A 20,379-nucleotide genomic window follows, 5' to 3' on the forward strand; every position below is an offset into this window, starting at 1 on the left:
ATCACACCCTTGAGGACTATCTTGACGTCAGAGGGTTCACTGCTGGTAGTGTCTCTCACAACATAGATCCCCACTGTTGTTCTCAATCCCCACTTGTTTCTCTCTATGGCACTGAGGAAATCGGTTTCAGCCATTTCCTGGTAAAAAAAAAAAAGATACAATTCTTTAATGATAGGTTCAACATCTTGAAACTTGGCTTGTAAACAATTCAACACTGGAATCATTTCTACCTTCAGCCAGGACAAATCTATCATAGATCCGATGCCCCACTGTTTATGACCTCCAACCCAGGCAAAGCCGCTGCAGGGCGGAAGGTTATGTTTTCTCTCCTGTGTGTGTGTGTGTGTTTGATTGTCGTTCTGTATGTGTGTGAACAGGATTACCAAAAGGTACCAGCCTGATTTGTATGAAATTTAGTGGAGGGGTGTAGCATGGGCCAACATTGTAGGCCTTCTGGCAGATTCTCCCTTTTTTGCACAATGAAGCACTGTAACACTTATTAGTCGCATACACTTACCACATACTCCTGCACAAGATCCTCAGGATCCTCGTTGAGGTAAATGCAGAGTCCTTTGATGACACATGCACATCCAGAATCAATATCTTCCTTAAGTATAAAAATAAAGCACAAGGCAGCATTTTAACTGAGACGTTAACATGGACACAAATGTGATGGTTGTGATGACAGTTAAGTTAGAATTCTTACCGTCACCATGGCAGACATGTCTTTCAGCTTCTGTCCCTGCTGCCCCGATCTCTTCTCAAATATTTTCAGCAGATCTGCAGTGTGTAGGTCCAGCTGTGAGAGAAATCTTGAATGTAGAGGCATGGTCGTTACGCGTTTGAACTCTGCATTTATCTGAAACATGGAACAATTTTGTAACAATATGGCACACTGATGTACACACAAGACATTTGTTGAGACACATTTGGCCAACCATTAGCTTAACAGTTTAATTTACAACACAAGAATTATTAAGAAGTCATACCTGTAGGAGCTGTAATAATCACATCTAATCAATATAAACTATAATAATAATCGAATCAATATTAACTATAATCTGTTTTAATCCAACTATGATACTTGTATTATCAGTGTGGTCATTTTGCCAATAAAAATGCTATCCTTTCCCGGTTTTCTGCTACATGCCGCCAAAAAGCGTTTTTTTTTTTTTTGGCCCTGTTTTTTGGCGGCATTAAAGAAGCGGTAAATATCCATAAATTAGCAGCGTCATTGTTTAAAACAGAGCTACAAAGCTGGGGAAAACGTAGCGGTTTATAGTACTCAAAATTACGGTATTAGCTTAATTTGTTCAAAATGTAATTTGCTAGTTTGATGAAACATCCAATGGTGGATCAAAGTACACAAGTAAAAAGAGAAATAGTTTTTTACCACTTTGGCTATGTGCTCTTCTTACCTCAACAACCTGCTCCACTCTCTGTCTCTGAAAAAGAATGAGGAGCTATTAGTGACTGACACTGATAAGAGATAGTAGTCTCTCAAATACTCAAATAAATGCATATCCCTCGATATGTAAAGATCGCCAAATTAAAACACATAATTTGCGCTTTTCCTAAGACATCAAATACTTTCTTGTCTGTGATGCAAAGCTTTTTGGAGAAAAACTGCTTTGAAATTACTTAGTTGCTTAATTGCTTGTTGCTTGAGGCTAAAATTAGCCCTCTTGACTTTCGTGCATATTTGCAGCAAAATAACTGCGTGTTCTCGGTTAAATAACTCACACGCTATACCTCTTAGCGACATAAACGAATGTCTGTGAGATTTATGTCGGAGACACGCTAACTGTGGATTGCCGCCAGTTTCATGTGGGCATCCTCACATAAGTTAGGGGGCTAACACACAAAAGTATTACACAAGTTCAGACAAACCTACTCAATTCCCAGGTTTCACACAAAATAGTGTCACTAGCATGCAAATTATAGCAAGCTAGTCTCATGGTGTAGTTAGTAGGCTATCTTAAATGGTGGAGGAAGATTAGTATTTGCCTAGCATGTGATAGCCAAAGCTAAGCCTAATGCTAACTTTAACTTCTTTTTTACTTTCACCAATGGTGAAAGACAAGCCGTCTAGTTACTTAAAATCCCACATAATTTAATAACCAGGTAAACCTGAATTTGAAATTCCATTCACTTGACTGAGTCTCTGGTAATTAGGATACATTTATATCCTTTTATTGTACCAGAACTGAAAATACAGGTAATAACTGTTGAACTTTAGACACTAAAAAAGGTCAACCTAACAGTTTGTTATACAATAAAAAAATGTATAATAATTAGTACATTCCAAAACCAGGTGAGTTTAGTATTCCAAAGTCCATGTCCTTTCGAAACTCTTCATACGTCATTGACAGTGGAATCTCTATTGTGTTTGCACAGGTTCTGCTGCACGGGAAGCGAGACACCCTTTCAAACACCAGCTTTGGTCTTGGGTTAATCCCAGATGGGGGCAGGGAACTGAGTCCTGTCGCAAACATCAGGATGTCCGGGAGGGAAAGTCCGGTTTGTTTATCTGAAATAAAAACATTTTATTAAAAAAAGTGTTTTTACTAAACCGGTCATTCTTAAAAGATGAGAAATGGGAACAATTGTGTGAAATGCTACTGTAATAAACCTTCTGTATCGAGGAGATAATCTCTCCAGAATCCAAGTACTCTGGTTTCCTCTTGGTGTCTTGTGGTGCCTTTTTCACTCAGTTGAACCTCAAAGAGGTTATCCAGTTTTTGAGATGTCAGCTGTTCCACACATAAATGCCTTGAATATGGATGCATGCTGCAGAATCACATTAAGTGCTGAAAGCCCATCTTTGAACCTACAAAATATCCAGAGAAAAAACACTTTGAACAATGGCAGTATCAGAGAAGACTGGTAACATTTAAGAGGTATTTCAACAGTTTGGAAAATTGGCCTATTGCTATAATCACTATAGTCCAGGGGTCTTCAACAGGGGGTCCGCGGAGGTACTGCAGGGGGTCGCGAAATCTTTGGTTGATAAGACAATTTTTTTTAATATTTCTTAAAAAAATAAAATAAAATTCAACCAATATTTTTTCCCACAAATTTAAATGTCTTCCGAATCAGATTTGTATTTATTCCCTTTAAATTGACATTAACATAAATCCAACATATTATAGCGAACGTATAAATTGATCGAGAAGACGTTATCTTTCAGTCCAATCGACACATTCAGCTACCCACAGGAGCTCTCTCAAGCTGGGCACCGGTTCACTCACAGCACCTTTCATGCAAATACGACAGCACAGGTACTAGCCAATCAGATTGCGTTTCTGCTCAAGTCTAAAGAGCGCGAAGATCAAAAATAAAAGATGGCGGACCAAACTCCATAGCTGGTCTTGTTTGTACCTATAAATTGTTAGTTTGAATTTTTTTTGCTTAGATTTAAAAAAAAAAAAATCAATAAAGAGAAATAGACACTGTATAAGGTCAAAAAACGTTAATTGTAACTGAAAAATAAGTCTGAGAGGATTTGCGAGGTGTATGAGCCCCCTAGCTAATGTTAGCATGCTACTACCTACAATCTTAACAACTTGCTAGCGGTGTGATTGGTTTGTTGACCTGTCAATCTCACTATAACATCTATGTTGTCAACACAACTCCATGCGCCAGACTCCTCCTCCGTCATCCGTTGGATCGTGTCAGTCCGGAGTTATTGAAAAGAAGATACATCTCACTAATGTGGGAGGATGTGTGCCATCGACAGATGCTTGAGGATTCACTGTCCCTTTGTTATGTATGATGAAATAAAAAACATATATCTGTGAATTATTTTAATAAGTTGTTATCTATTGTTAGCTCAGAGTTGTTTGCAAGATGTATGTTTATAAAAGGCAGTGGCACGGCCGCCCTGTACCTTTCATGTTGTTAAATGTTAAATTAAATTCAATGTTAAAAAATGTTAAGTTAAATTCGTTGTTCAAAATGTTAGGTTAAATTCAATGTTAAAAAATAAAAATGTTAATGAATATATTAACCTTTATTATTATTTGAATAGCTTAGTATTGAATACACAATAACAGGGTAGCTATGTTTATTTGGCACTAGGCCCAGTATATTATAAACAAAATGTTATGCAATTTATATAGTAGGGGATCCCTGGTCATCTCACCATCAGTTTGGGGGTCCCTGGCCTGAAAAACATTGAAGACCCCTGCTATAGTCATATGAGTAGGTACCTCCTATCAGTAAACTACACCTTTGAGCATACTAATTACTAGATACAATTGACTTCATGTAAATTCTTAAAAATTAGAATGAGCGAAAATAAAGCACATTACCTTTGTATTGAGAAATGGTTGCGGTAAAAGTAGTACCACTGCATGAAGTCCTTAATGATTGTATTCTTGTCCAACACAAGATCTGGGTACTGAAGACAACCAGCTGTCTGCAACAGACTTGAATGTTTGTCGATCACTGCATGCAGTTCATCCAGTGTTGCTGTACTGGATATCTGGGAGACAATTACCATACATTTAAGTGAAATGCCACCAACTTCCCATACGGAAAGATAAATATGGAAAGAAATCAAACAATTTTCATAATGTCCATGCTATAAAATAGGAAGGAGGGGCTTAAGGTAACGTTCTGACATGGTGCAAATTGGATTTTACTACAAAGGGTTGGGTTTTTAGATTACAAGTATTCACTATTCATGTTTTAAAAAAGACAGAACAAATACCTGAGAACAGCTATTTGGTTTAATAAAAAGAAAAAAGGAATTCAGGGGCGGAATTGGTCAACATTTTGTTTTAGGGGTTGAGAAATACTATAGATAGATAGTTGAGAAAGTTGTGTGATAAAACTTTGTGAGCTTTGTTGATTTGACAACATTTTCAGCACTGAAGCTCAAACCCTGAGAACTGTAAGAGAATATCAGTGTACATACATGATGTCCAATATTTGAGCCAAAAATAACAATGAGGTACTAACTAGTAATACATCATACCTTTCCTCTGCAGGGTAGTCTGTGTGGTCATCTGAGTCAGACTCACTGTCAACAACTATAGGTGCATACACGCTGGTGTAGTTGCTGCAGGGAAAGAGTTCATAGACTCAACTGTAAAATGCACAGTTAACAGTTTGTTTTACAAAGAATGACAAGCCAATGATACCTGAATAATATTTTAAAAAGTACATTCTTACACTGCCCAGAAATATAGAAAAAATGTGTTTGTTGGAGTTCTAATGTTATTTTGACTTTGAGGGGGTGCATTGCAGTAGCTGTTTGAAAAGGTAGAAAGACTGGTCTTTAGTAAGCTTTTTGTAATGTTGCAATCTAGCATTAAAGAAAAATATTAAACAGTTGTACATTCCAAGAAAGAAAGTATGAAACATAAAGGGATTGCAGGAAATAGGCTAAATGTTAGCATTACGCCTTCCATTTTTTAACTTTGTATTATTTTCTTCATTCAACATATATTTACACACACTAACCAAACATGTTAAGGTTACAACTGTCCACCAGCTTACCTATAGCAGGTATTCAGATTCTGTGAAGATTTTAACTGTTCCTGGGCAGGTGGTTGCTGTCCATCCTAAATAAAATTTAAAAAAATCAATTTTTAAGTTAATCAGTTAATCACTCAGAATTGTGACCTGCTTAGAACTAATGCACATCATAAAGGATGGATACAAAGGATTTAGGATGACTTGAGTGAATTCTGAAATTATTTACTGGTATTTCACAAAATGTATGTTAAGACAATCAATACTATTAGGTATAATCTTTTTTTTTTTTTTTTTTTAACTTACTTGATTTGACTTGGTTGTTGGCACCTGGAGGGTCTAGGAATAACACATAATGCATGAATTTCCCTGCTCCACTACTGATTACTTGTATTGTTTATAGAGCAAAAACATCACTTGGCAAAGGCAATTTTTACCCCTGTAAAATGTTCTCTATTCTTGGGGTGCTCACATTATCTGGAATGTCCCAGACCTGCATACAAAACCATAACATAAAACACATATATAACAAATTAGATTTAATGTAATTTTCTAACTTAAGGGATAGTTCAACATTATGGCAAATTGGCATATTCTCTGCAGTCATGAGTACATTACCTTCAATTATCAGCGCCTGTTGTTTTGAGACCAGGGGGCAGCGGCACAAGCCGCTTAGCAAACAAAATGGAGGTGGACAGAATGAGTCTGTCCTTCAAATCATCAAATGCCAAAATGTTGAACTATCATTTTAACATGTATGCACTTACCACAGTGTCAGATAGATCACTTTCCACAAATGGCAAGTTCACCTGGACAACACTGTCATCTCCTTTGAAAAAATGCATTTAGACAAAAATTACTATAATGTATGTATAAAAATTAAATAATGAAATCATTTTAAGTTGAAATTAAATGATAGGTAAATTAGTCAAATGGACATCAGATTACACCAAACAAATACAAGAAACTTGTATAAAAATAAACCAAAAGTAAGTGTGATAGGTTATGTTAAGAGTCAGTCATGTGTGCAGTGTATGGATAAGTGAAAGGTTGAATACAGGAGGTAGTAATACTTAGGTCCACATGGCAGGTGGAAGCCTGAACCTAAGTCTCAGTCTGGAGGCATTAAGAGTGAGTGAACAAAAGTGTAGACAGCCCTTAAATCCCCAGTTCCCCATACACCCACAGCAGTGGCGGCTGGTGGTTTTTAAAGTGAGGGAGGAAGGACTGCGCGCTTGGTTGCCATTGGCCCGTTTGTACTGTTGGTGGCATAAGTATGTGAGACTCAAGTTGTTTCAGGGTGTTTTGGTGAACTACAGCACAAAATAGCCGGGAGGGATAATTTTGTGAATAAAATTGATAAATTCACCAGTGGCAGCATTGTACTTTGAAAGCTGGTGGGCAGCATGTCTTTGATGGACTAGTCCAGGCCAGAAGGAAAGGATGCAAAGGCAATTAGTCAAATCAGGACTACTCTTGATTTGTAAAACTAAATAAAAGATTCTGGGCCAATCATTGGGCCTATTTTTTCCACTCAATGACTGAAGCTATTGGTTGTAATATGTCTGATTATTTTCAGCTACAATTGTTTTAAGAAGAATGAAGACACAAGACCATAATTGATGCCATTTCAAATGCATCATGCTCTGAATCATTCACTTACATCCTTTTTCTCAAGTATTATTGGCTAGAAAAACGGCGTTCCTGAATTGTACCGTGGTCATCAACATAGCGCAAGATGACAGACAGCTGAGAATGACAGCTAATGTCTGTGGTCTCGTCAATTTGCCAGGAAAAGAAGTGTGCCCTGTTAAGTTCCTTTTCTAGCTCTGTTTCAATCGAATGGTGAATGGCTGCAATTAGATCGTTCTGGATTGTTTTTGACATGCCTGTGAGAAGACGGTGGAGCTTTCCAGATGTTCTGCCAGAACACGGTCATACTTCGCTATCACCTCCGCAAGTTCCCTGTAATTGCCCTTGTTGTCAGAATTTTCCCCTTCGTTATGCCCCCTGAAAGACAACTCTAACATGCCTAGGTAAGCCGTTGCATCTAACAGACGTTTTACCACCTCCCTATTGCCACGCACTTTAGCGTTGTGCTGTTGAATTTGCAGCCGCACACCCTCATCCACTAACCGCTCTATAGGCATGGTGCCGCCTAGCAATGAAAGGCGGATAGCAGCACCAACGTGGTCTTGACATTTGTCGTGGCGCTTGGTTGCCCTGTCAATATTTTTTATATCAGTAAATCCATGAAAAGACCACGTTGGAGAGTTGACATTCATTAGTAAACAGGGCCAGCAATATAACCGATTGTTGGTAATGCTACCAGTCACCCACGAGTAGCCTACCTAGCAAACCATGTAGCACTCACGACACTGACTCTGCCGTTGCTTTTGGTGATTTCAATCTTTGGAATTGGTCTACCTGTTGCTTTAATGGCCAACTTGTCATTGTAACTCACCCCATGAAATGGTTTCTGTAATAAAACATGAACAATGTCCTCGGTTTCCATAGTTTACTTTATTTGCTAATTTGCTAATGTGTTCTCATTATTAAAATGATCAGATATTCTTGCTTAACTGTGTCTCTTAGACTGAGCAGTAGTGGTGGTTGAATCTGAGTCAATCGGATTCAAAGATCCGAATCCTTACATTCACCCATGAGTCACGAGTCCGTGGTCTCAATTAACTCGAATCTTTCGGTTCTCGCTGCTACGGACGACATTATTAAAACAATGCACGAATGTCATCAAACTGTAGGTCTATAACAACATTAACACATCCGTTTTTCATCTGCATAGTAACTTAGATTAAGCATATTGATATACGGACCCGAAGCTGCCAGCTGCATGTGAATAAGAACTTCCTGTAGACAGAGCTGTACACAGATCCAGATCCATAGACTGAGCGAATTCATGGGTCGGATTCGTATCCGGTTGAGTGAAAGACTAATCAAAGGATTCGGGTGAAATGGGTCGGACTCGTATCCGGCTGGGTGAAAGACTAACTCAAAAGACTCAGGGGAAATGGGTCGGACTCGTATCCGGTTGAGTGAAAGACTTACTCAAAGGATTCAGGTGAAATGGGTCGGACTCGTATCCGGCTGGGTGAAAGACTAACTCAAAGGACTCAGGTGAAATTAAAAAGGATGCCAACGTGACTTCTATCTGAGACTGATAGGCACGTTGGCGACATCTCCGATGTTTGCATCCTTTTTAATATTAAAATATGTCCGACCTATTCAATATGAGTCCTTTGAGTTAGTCTTTCACTCAACCGGATACGAGTCCGACCCATTTCACCTGAGTCATTTGAGTAAGTCTTTCACTCAACCGAATACAAGTCCGACCCATTTCTCCTGAGTCTTTTGAGTTAGTCTTTCACCCAGCCGGATACGAGTCCGACCCATTTCACCTGAATCCTTTGAGTTAGTCTTTCACCCAACCGGATAGCCTACGAGTCCGACCCATTTCACAGTCGTTTGAGTAAGTCTTTCACCCAACCTCAATTGATTGATACAGCAAGCAGGCCCGTCGTCAGATTCATTTTCTACGTTTGTAACAGCATTAATGCTACTTTCAGGCCGTGTTTAACGTGTAAGGTAAGGTAGATAAGCTGACTTAAATCATTTGATGACTTCTTTCAGTCAAAATCGACTGTAACTCGTCTGAACCAATTTTCTTGAAATATGTTTATTTTAAACATGACAATTCAATTAAGTAAAAATAAAAAATAAGTATCTATTCACAATTTACGAAATTTCATAGGCTATTTAATTCTGATAAGCTGCCTACCAGCCAAGCCTATCATGTTACAATTTGTTCAATGTATCTAGGCTTACTGTGTGTGTGTGTGTGTGTGTGTGTGTGTGTGTGCTTGCATATTTCCCCTGGATATCCTCAAAACTGCATTACAGTGGTTTGCTGTGAGCGTGCGCATTAGGCACTAGGGAGTGGGCTGCTGGGCTCATTCAGCGACAAAATTTCGACTGATTCAGATTCAAAGGACTCAAAAGATTCTGAGCTTTTTAGTGATTCACTCAAAGGACTATGAATCTTCTAAGTGAATCGAAATTCCCATCACTACTGAGCAGATTATCTTTCGTAGCCTAGATTTGAGGGGATAACCCCACCCACCATATCCAGGGCCTCTGCTTATTGGTTTATAGCGCAGACGTGACTCCAGCCTATTCGTTAATAGATTTTAGCGCTATCCAGACCCCTAAACTAGTCACACCCTCTCAGAGGAGGATCGTCCTCCTCTCTGCCATTGAAGTCAACGCATTCCACGAGCCGCCAGCGCAGGCAGAGAAATGAATGGGAGTCAATGGAGGGTAGAGGGAGGAAGGTCCTCCGGCAGTAATTTTCGATAGCGATAGGGGGTGCTAATGTCATCTTTACCCAGGGAAACTAACATTACATATACAAAGGTATTAAAGTAGTCCTATTTAAGGGTTTTAATTAATCACAGTAGTCTGGGCAAAGTACACTTTTTATTCTCAAAATGTTAAGGAGGATCTTCCTCCCTCTCCTCAATGGAGAAGCCTCCACTGACCCACAGGTGAGGCAAATTGGCCTGACGACCTGTCCCCACCTCCGCCCAGGGAAGTCACACAGCCAATGAACAGACAGGGGCAGGCCGTCACAATAGATATAAGATAAGTGTAAAGTCTCTGAAAATCAAACCATGCAGTGGCGGTTTTAGACACGGGCCACCCGGGCGGTGGCTCGGGGCGGCACTTTTTCAAGCCACGTGGGGGGCGGAACGACCAAGTAAATAAATAAATAATAATCTGGGCTGCGAAGCGGTTTTCTATTATCTATCACATCACTGTGTGGGGAATTGGCGAATTGGCTGCCGCTGCAGGCGCTCCTGATTGCGCCCCTGCTTGCTAAGAAGGTGACATCTATGTGTGAAAACGGGGAAGGGGAGGGAGCGCGGGGGAAAAGTTCACCTTGGAACAGACAAGTGGGGGGACGGGGGGATCCACTGTAGGCTATGGAGCAATACTCTAATACAATTAGTGGGCACAAGTCAGTCACACCTCAACTTTCTTGCAAAAAACGCACATTCATAATATTATAATTACAGGCCTATAATTCCTGCACGTTTTTTGTTTTTCTGAATTGTGTGAAATGGCTTATACAAATAGGTAATGCTGAACAATTAAGTGTCACCAAGGGCAAGGTGAATTGGTTTAGTCTAAACTTCTGTACGAGTGACAGTGTTGGGGGGATGGGAAATTTGTTGATTGTCGAGTGCAAAATAAGCACAGAGATGGATAGAAAAAGGCAAAAGGCATCAGGAGCGCAATTTCGAAAAAAAAAGAAAAGAAGAAGAGGAGAAACGATCAAAACAAAAAGGTATGCCACTATGTTCTCTCTGTATGATTATTACAGTATCCATGTCATGATGAATGGCTAATGTTAATTGGTGGAATAACTCTTGTTAGCCTGCTAATATGCTGCCTATGATTATACAACAATAATACAGTTTTAACTCAATAAACACGAGTTCTAATTTCACGATAAGATTGTGCTTTGCAACAAAACTGTTACACGTTCAGTTATTATTTATTTCCATCATTTCGGTTGACGTTGGGCCGTGTAAGCCAACGGAATGTTCATCTTCTGAAGGCAGTTTCAAAGACGGAACATTTGCCATTCGCTCCATTCCGTGACAAAGTATAGTTTACCAGTCATAAGTCAAATCTATAAAATTATATGCAGTAATCAAGCAGCTAAATGTTCCTCCCTGAAAGATAGGTTAATATAGCGTCTTATGGCAGATATTTATGTAGGCAGTAAGGGCATGTTTATTTAAATTTGTTTATTTGAATTCATGGATGTTTTGTATAGAGTTATATTGTACCCTCCGGTCTTTGTCAATTTCAATTTCAGGGGCACTTCTTAAATATTTGGGAGCATCCTCTGCCACTGGTCATTTAGTAAAAAAAAAAGGAGGCGTCTCGCCCGGGGTGTAATTCCATGTAGAACCGCCACTGAAACCATGAATGAAATATGAAATGGAACACTTACAACTGGTTTCAAAATCCTCTGCAGTGGAAATGTACAGTGTTATCTTCTGGTAGGCCTTCCCTATTGCCTCCTTCCTGGGCCCTGTTCGGCGTACAACTGAAGCTAAGATAATTAATTTAGCTCGCGACTGGAGATAATATAGCTCGCTAAATGAGAACAGGCCAAGCCGGTCTGGCGATGTGCGCTAAAATAAAAAAATCGTCTAGTTAAGTTATCTCGTCAGCTAAATCGCGCGTGCACGTCCTGCTTCAAAAGGCAGGAAAGGTCGATCACCAAAACCATGATTTTTAATAGTCTAAACTACTAATTTTTGTCTCCGCCTAAGGCAGGATATGACCATGAACCCGTTATGAAGAATTCAAGACCATAATCATGTCAAAATTCAACACTGCCGCGGCTGTGACACCAATATAAGAAACTGTGTATAGGCTGACTAATCCGTGATAATTTTTTTCCGATGTGAAATATGTGACTGGTGTAGCGGTTAGAGCTCTTGGATTGCATGCAACAGATCACTGGTTCGACCCCTTCGCCTCCATAGTAGCCTAATTGTGGTTTTACATCTCCTTGTAAATCGATTTGAATAAAACCGTCTGCGAAATGACCAAATGTAAATCGATGAATACGAAATTAAATAAATTGAAGCAATGAAAATATATTGTGGGTATTTCTCTCTTCTTATCATGCATGCACCTTACCATCCACATCCACCATTCACTACTGCACAAAAACTAGACACGTTTGCAAAACTAAACGTTTGCAATGATGTAAGTTAAAGTAGGTAAAACAACTTTAGCCAATATCTCCGTAATGGAGATGGGTTATGTGCCCAAATTTCCTGGGATCAAAGAAAACGTTAGTAGGCTATTCATGTGCAAACTAAAAATCACGTCTCAGGCTGAGCATGAAAGTTATATCGGGTTTATCAACTGTACCAATGTCTCAACTGTACTAATAGGCTACCACTGTCATATAATTATGAGTGCTTTGTTCTCCGCATCGCCGACATAAGAAAGTGAAGACATTCAATGTTCTACGGTGGTGTAGGCTATGCAATAAATGACTCGAGAAGGTCTTCTAAATTAATTATTCCTTGTCAGGTGGATCGGTAGCGCTCATACAAGAACACATCATGATGGAAAAATGGATCTTCTTGGCGATCGCAAAGAACTTTTCCTACGCTAATCAAACTATAATATGACTCCTTGTAAATGGGATCCCTCCTTTTGGCGTGGGTGTGGCAAGTTTAGCCAGCTAAACTTTGGTTAGCCTGCCCTGGAGCAGGTTAGTGCTAAGCGATTGGTTACCATGGTTATTAATAAAAAGTTGCTTCGCCGAACTCGTGTAAGCGGTGTTGTCTTTTTTTTGCCTGGAATTTAGCTTGCTAAACCGCTTAGCGAGCATCGCCGAACAGTACCCTGCCAGTGAAAGGGTCATCTGTTCCTGGGATCTTTATCACTTGTCTGCCATCAGGGTACAACAAAACATGGACAACATCCTGGCATGTCCTGGTTAAAATCCATTTGTTTTTTTTTAACAGCAGCAGCCAATAGCTGCCCTGATGACCAGTGAGGCTGAATGTCAAGAGGGAGTGACTTCCCTCTTACAGGTTTTAGGGAGTCACCTGTCAACCTCATAACTCCAACATAAATCTGCAAAATAACAAATAACATAATAAATAAAATGGAAATTGATACAACATGACAAATTGATATGATAGGTGTGGGTCTACACTGACAGCGAAATCTATGCAACAACCTATTTAATGTAAACAACAGTTCATACCTTCACTGGTTTCTCTTTCTTTTCGCACTGAGAGGCCTGACGTTTCTTTGAAAAGAAAGACTTTCTCTCCCTTGCTTTAACTTCCCTAAACTTCAAAAACGTCTCTATGCTTGAGTTTCCCTCTGGGAAAATAACACACAGGAATTACATATTGATTTAATGCTATTGAGTTTTTATTTAATTATGTTCCTATAAAATGACTTTGTGCAGGATATTTTAGTACACCTTAAATGCCAGTTACTGAACCTGGATGGTGATGTAGAGAAGTGATTTTGTATATACAAGAGCACAATCTGAACCTTTTGAGCCCCCTTCTAATCATTTTATGTTACAAAATCATGAATCTGTTTACCTGCACTGGTGCTAGGTTGTGCAGAATCGACTTGTGCAAGAGTGTGCAAGAGGTGTCTCCTTATTGACCTGCTTTAAAAACGTTATATTTTTGCCACATGCACAGCAAACGGCAGGGAAAGCTGTAAGTGCAGATCCACAGAATGGACAGTACATCTGCAAAAGGGAAAAAAGGACAGGGTTAAGGTATGGAAGACTGTGATAAGAGGGCTTTTTCAATGTACTATTATAACGGGTGCTTTATATCAATCTCTATTAATCAGCAGGCTAATCTACATGCAAAAGTGCAGCCTTGTATCGTCTGGTGTAAATTACAACAAAAAAAACGTCACGTAATGTGCAGCGTTGTACAGTGAGTGATATAAACACAACATATAAATATACTCAAATAAAAGTCACATTACCGTATGTTGTTGAAACACCAGTTAGCTGTTCCGTCTCCATCTCATGTGTCTTTTCCATTGAGCTGTCACGCTAAGAGCGCCCCCTGCAGTTTTGGGAGCATTTTGGAGCGTTTCTGAAGATCGTTTGTCTATTTGCATCGCGTTTGATGCTGCTGCATTTGTCTCTGTTTTTTGCAGCACGTTTATTCATTAGCACCACGTTCCTGTTTTTGTACCTCGTTTAGACTTGTGTTTCAGTTTGTTAATTTAAATCGTTTCTGTACTTGAAGTTGTTTTCCTTAATTGAAACGCATTAGGCCGTTGCAATGCGTTTGGCCCTTGTCGGCCATCGTAGCAAAATGTACTCATAGCAGTTCATCCCAAAGGTTCCGCGTGTTGCCAAGCAATTCACCGCCAGAACAATAGTTGGAGCAAAGTTGAATTCATGTATATGAGCCTGCCATTTGCTCGGTAGATAGAAAACTGTTTCCTTAACAGAAAGTCTGAAGCTTGAAGTTATTATCAAACCTTTGCTTGGGTAGCACTGTTAAACTGACCAGACATGCAGAATACATTTTAGTAATCTCATCAAGTAACATTCGTTTCTAAAAACAATCACATAGTATTGCATGTTTTACTGTGGTAGAAAATACGTTAGCTTAATGCTAACGTATATGGGAAATCCAGAAGACACCGCGCTAGGTATTAGCATCAATTAATTCACGTTAATTAGTGTGCTTGCCCGAAGGGAAGCACAGTATTGTTATCGTCAAGTTTTCTTTCTTTATTTATTTATTCTCCCCGTTTTTCTTGCAGCTAACTACTCCTCGCCCGATTGAGCTAGAGACGCCATTCAAACACCAAAACGTCCGGCCCGATCCGGTGCAGGTTGCTATGACTTTTCGTGGCGGTACCCCTTGCCACTCCTTTTTTATTCCTCTTTTTCATCCCCTTTTTTCTCCATAGACTTGCATGGCAGAACTCTGTGCATTATGACATCATAATAGGCTCATTAAACTGGCTTGCACCTGTGCTTCTCACTGACACCTCCGCCAAATCCAAGGAACCGCATTTTCTCTGTCCCTCTCAATTCAACTTTGAAAAAGAATAAGAGGAACCGTATTTCTCTGTCCCTCTCAATTCAACTTTGAGAAAGAATAAGAGTAACTACAGTTTCTAACCTAGCTACCGTATTTCCACTTCGTTAAGGTGAGTTGAATGGCAGCATTTTCAGTGTACTGACTGAAATTTTAATGGAAACTGATAGTGTTAGTTAGCCGTAGCAGCTAACGTCTCCCATCCATGGGAGTATCCACTGGCAGTTTCAGCTAGCCGTAACAGGGGATAATTTTCCTTAATTCAAGTTGTGAAGTAAACCTTTGAAGTAATTCATGAATTTAGTTGTGTGGATATAGTGGGTTAAGGCTTGTATTCCTACTACGGTAACGTTAGCTATCCTAGCTGTGTTAAGCAGCTGTAATATCTGAGTATGGGGCTAAACGTAAGCTACCTAGACCTATACGTTGTAGATATGCAAAAGTAGCTTATACTGAAAGAATGGTTAACTTGTTAGCTCACCAGTTTATTTTGTTGCTAATGTGGTTGGAGAGGACCGATAGCGTGAGTTAACATTAACCCGTGTCCTGGGAGTAATGATTCATGAGAGACCTTGAACCATTAGGTTAGCTGAAAAACGTTTGAGGATACCTGGACACAGCGTAGCTATTGTAGTGTGCTCAGTTTTCGAAAACTAGACTTAAACTAAGAAGGATAACTATGACTAAATGTGACTAAAACTAATATGCATTTTTGTCTTAAGACTGAATCTAAAATAGCTGCCAAAATGAACACTGATAGGGGACCCCTTAATCTGCAATTCATGGTTGCTAGCTCTAATCAGATGTACTAACTAGGCTTATAAGAGAAGACTAACTTTTTATGCCAACGAACACACCCTTTCACAATAAACGAGCAAACATGAGAGAAAAACAGAGCAAGCACACTCTCGCAGTTCGTTCACGAAACGCATTCTAGTGTTTTTGTATGAGCCTGACATTTGCTCTGCAGATAGATTCCCTAACAGAAGAACAGGTTCCCTAACAGAAAGTCTGAAGCTTGAAGTTCTTTACAAACCTCTACTTGGGAAGCACTGTAAAACTGAGTAGACATGCAGAATATTTTAGTAACCTCATCACGTAACATTCATTGATAGAACCTACGTTGGCTTAATGCTAATGTATAGGGCAAATTCCATATAGATCGCGCTAGCAGCTAGCATATTCTTCAAAGTAAACATTTGGAACAAACTTCGGTTCATTATAAGTGGCTTCGGTTCATTACAATGGGTATATAATTGCTCATACTTTCTAGCTTCTTCGGTAAAAAGCTCTTCAAGAGCATTCATCTTTAAAACATCTTCTAAGCTATACTGGCTTTTAAAAATGGCGGTATGAAAACAGTAAATGTGAGACTCCAGAAAGGATGTTGTCAACAGACCAGGAGACCAATCACAGCCTTGTGCGGCTGCTTGCGCTTACGTCTCTGACCATAAATCGACCTTTAAGGGGCTTGTTTGGTTCTGCGTTGGTGTTAATTATTGCGCAAAATTTACTCATAGCAGTTCATGCTCCCAAAGGTTGCGCGTGTTGCCATGAGCCTGCAATTTGCTCGGCAGATAGAAAGCTGTTTCCCTAACAGAAAGTCTGAAGCTTGAAGTTCTTTTCAAACCTTTGCTTGGGTAGCACTGTTAAACTGAGCAGACATGCAGAATACATTTTAGTAATCTCATCACGTAACATTCGTTTCTAAAAACAATCACATAGTATTGCATGTTTTACTGTGGTAGAAAATACGTTAGCTTCTGAAGCTTGAAGTTCTTTTCAAACCTTAACCTGGGAAGCACTGTAAAACTGAGTAAACATGCAGAATATTTGAGTAACCTCATCTCGTAACATTCGTTGATAGAATGCAGGCTGCAAGGCTTGCGTCAAAGCTTATGTAAAAAATGGCGCAAGTCTAGAAAATCGCCAGACACACGCAAGAGAAAAGACGCGCAAGGGTCGCGCGGCCTTGCGCTTACGTCTCTGACCATAAATCAGCCTTTAGCCGTGGGGAAGTGGGTTGTTGACACTGATCTCAAAAAGAAACTGGATAGCGCATCCCATGGTTTCTGACAGTTTCAAAGTGAGGCCACACGAAAAATCGTGGCGGCCATTTTGTAGGGACCACTTTCCTGCTTGAGACCAATGATTATGATGGGCGATGAATATTATACAGTCCCGCTCAGCAGTATTGGCACCCCTAGTGAATATGAGCAAACAGGCTATGAAAAAATATGTCTTTGCTGTTTATCCTCTCGGTCTTCCACTCGAAATATTCATAAAAATCTTACCTTTTCATTGAGGTAAAATAATTGAGAGAAAAAGTTTTTTTTTTTACATTAAATAAATATTATTCTTCAAAACATGTGTGCACAGGTATTGGAACCCCTCAATTAAATGTTTTGTGCAGCCTCCCTTTGCCAAGATAACAGCTCTGAGTCTTCTCCTATAATGCCTGATAAGGTTGGTGAACACATGGCATGGGATCTGACACCATTCTTACATACAGTATCTCTCCAGATCCTTCAGATTCTGAGGTCAACGCTTGTAGACTCGGCTTCAGCTCATCCCACATATTTTCTTTGGGGTTTGGGTCGGGGGACTGTGATGGCCATGGCAAAACCTTTATTCTGCGGCCGGTGAACCATTTTTGTGTTGATTTTGAGGTATGCTTCGGATCATTGTCCTGCTGGAAGGTCCAACCATGGCCCATTTTAAGCTTACTAGAGGGGGCTGTTAGGTTTTCATTTAATATCTGCTGGTATTTGATCGAGTCCATGATACCATGTATCCTAACAAGATGTCCAGGGCCTTTGGAAGAAAAACAGCCCCACAACATATAAGATCGGCCACCATACTTCACAGTAGGTATGGGGTGCTTTTCTGTATGGCTATCTTTCTGTCTACGCCAAACCCACCTTTGTTGTTTTTGCCAAAAAGCTTTATTTTGGTCTCATCTGACCATTTAACTCAGTCCCATTGAAAGTCTGACTTCCATTTGGCAAACTGTAGGCACTCTAGTTTGTTGTTGATTGACAGCAGAGGCTTTTTTCTGGCAACCCTTCAAAACAACCTGTGGTGATGTAGGTGGCGTCTGATGGTAGTTTTGGAGACTTTCTAACCCCAAGACTCAACTAATGTCTGCAATTCTCCAGCTGTGATCCTTGGAGATTATTTTGCCAGTTGAACCATCCTCCTCACGGTGCGTGGGGTCAATGTACACACACGTCGTCTTTCAGGCTGATTCTTAACATCACCTGACGCATTAAACTTCTTTATTATTTCCATGATAGTGGAAATGGGTTTTTTCAACTGGTACGAGATTTTCTTGTGTCCATTTCTTGATTTGTGCAGCTCAACAACTTTTCATTGCACATCGTCACTGTGTTCTTGGGTCTTTCCCATTGTGATGAATGACTAATGGAATTTGGCCTGTGTCATCTCATATTTGTACATCAGTGGAACAGGAAGTCATGGTTAACCTCTTAAGAGTTCATAATTAATAAGGTGAACTTAAAAATGTAAAACATGACTGGAAATATACTTCAGTTAGATTTCAATTATAAGATTTTTCTAGGGGTGCCAATAATAGTGGTACACATGTTTTTGTAAAAAATATTTATTTAATCTCAACCGTGTTTTCTCTTACAATAATTTAACTTCAATGTAAAGGTAAGATTTTTGTGGATATTTTGAGTGAAACACCAAGAGGATAAACAGCACAGACATATTTTTTCATGCCCTGTTTGCTCATATTCACTAGGGGTGCCAATACTGCTGAGCGGGACTGTATATAAAATATTTAATGAATTTGCATATTGAGCCTTATAGTAATTGGCCAGGTTCTAATCATCAACACTAATAAAATAGGATAGAGGAACAAGTTTCAATATTTGAAAATATTTATATGTCAAGCAAACACAAGCTTTATAACAAGGTTTATGAAAACTTGAAATTACTATAAGGCTTAATATGCAAATGCATTAAATATCTTATATATAATAAAACTGAGGTTATGCTTCTAGGCCCTGATCAACTGAGAACTACACTATCTACCCATCTACCCACACTCAATGGCTTCCCAACACCCAACACTAACATCAAAAACCTTGGTGTAACTATCAACCAAGACCTCCTACTTGACTCACACATAAAACAGATCTCAAAGACATCATTTTTTCATTCACGTAATATTGCCAAAATTCGAAAGTTCCTATCCCTCCAAGATGCAGAAAAACTAATCCACACATTTATTACTTCCCGCCTCGATTACTGTAATTCTCTCCTGTCTGGATGCAGCATCAACACAATAAAGAGCCTCCAACTTATACAGAACGCTGCTGTTCGTACACTCACCAGAACTTGAACACATCTGAACACATCTCACCGGTACTCGCCTCTTTCACTGCATGAAATGTGGAATTTACGACAGTCTTCGACCCTGTGAATTGCCGTAGAAGCCCACATTGGTGTGAAAGGCCCCCCCTCTTCCCCTTGGCCAGGCCTAGGTTTTGTTATGTTAATTTAATTGACCTGGATTGAAAGGACACTGGATTTACGACAGTTTTTGACCCTGTGTATTGCCGTAGAAGCCCACATTAGTGTAAAAGGCTTCTCATTTTTTAATCTTTTGAAAATATTTACAAATTGTCATTAGCAAAGCTTACAAAGTCATCCTACAGGAGTTAGCACTTAATATGTTAAATTTCAGCCAGTGTGCAGAGTGGCATGATAACAGTAACCTTTTCCCTTGTCTTGCTCAACTGCACAGTGGATGTGTGTACAACACATCTTCCAGCAATGCGTTCTATAGGGAGGAAAGATGCTGGGTGGGTGGTGTCTGCTCCCTGCAAACTCCAAACTTCTACTGGCTTTCCATAAAAATGTCTGTCAGGATGGGGATAAAGCCAAGAAACTTTAGCTAGAACATGTTTGCATGTAGTACTTTTTGTCATGACATTAACAACCAAGAACTGCTTTATAACGGCTGGTCTTGGTTCAGATAGAGGGTCAATGATGGGCACCTCAAAACTGTTAGTGTTGGTACACCACTTAGCATATACATATGCTGATCTCTCTGCTCTAGATCCTTCTATGGAGTAATTTACATTGAGATATGAAACCCTTTTGCATGTCATGCTAAAACAGTCAACCTCAACTATACTGTTGTCAGGGTACATCTGGTGATACATTGTTCGCAAAGCACATCTGTCATGCTCATCTAAGATAATCTTATGGA

This window comes from Sprattus sprattus (assembly GCF_963457725.1).
Source record: "Sprattus sprattus genome assembly, chromosome: 11".
NCBI lineage: Eukaryota > Metazoa > Chordata > Actinopteri > Clupeiformes > Clupeidae > Sprattus > Sprattus sprattus.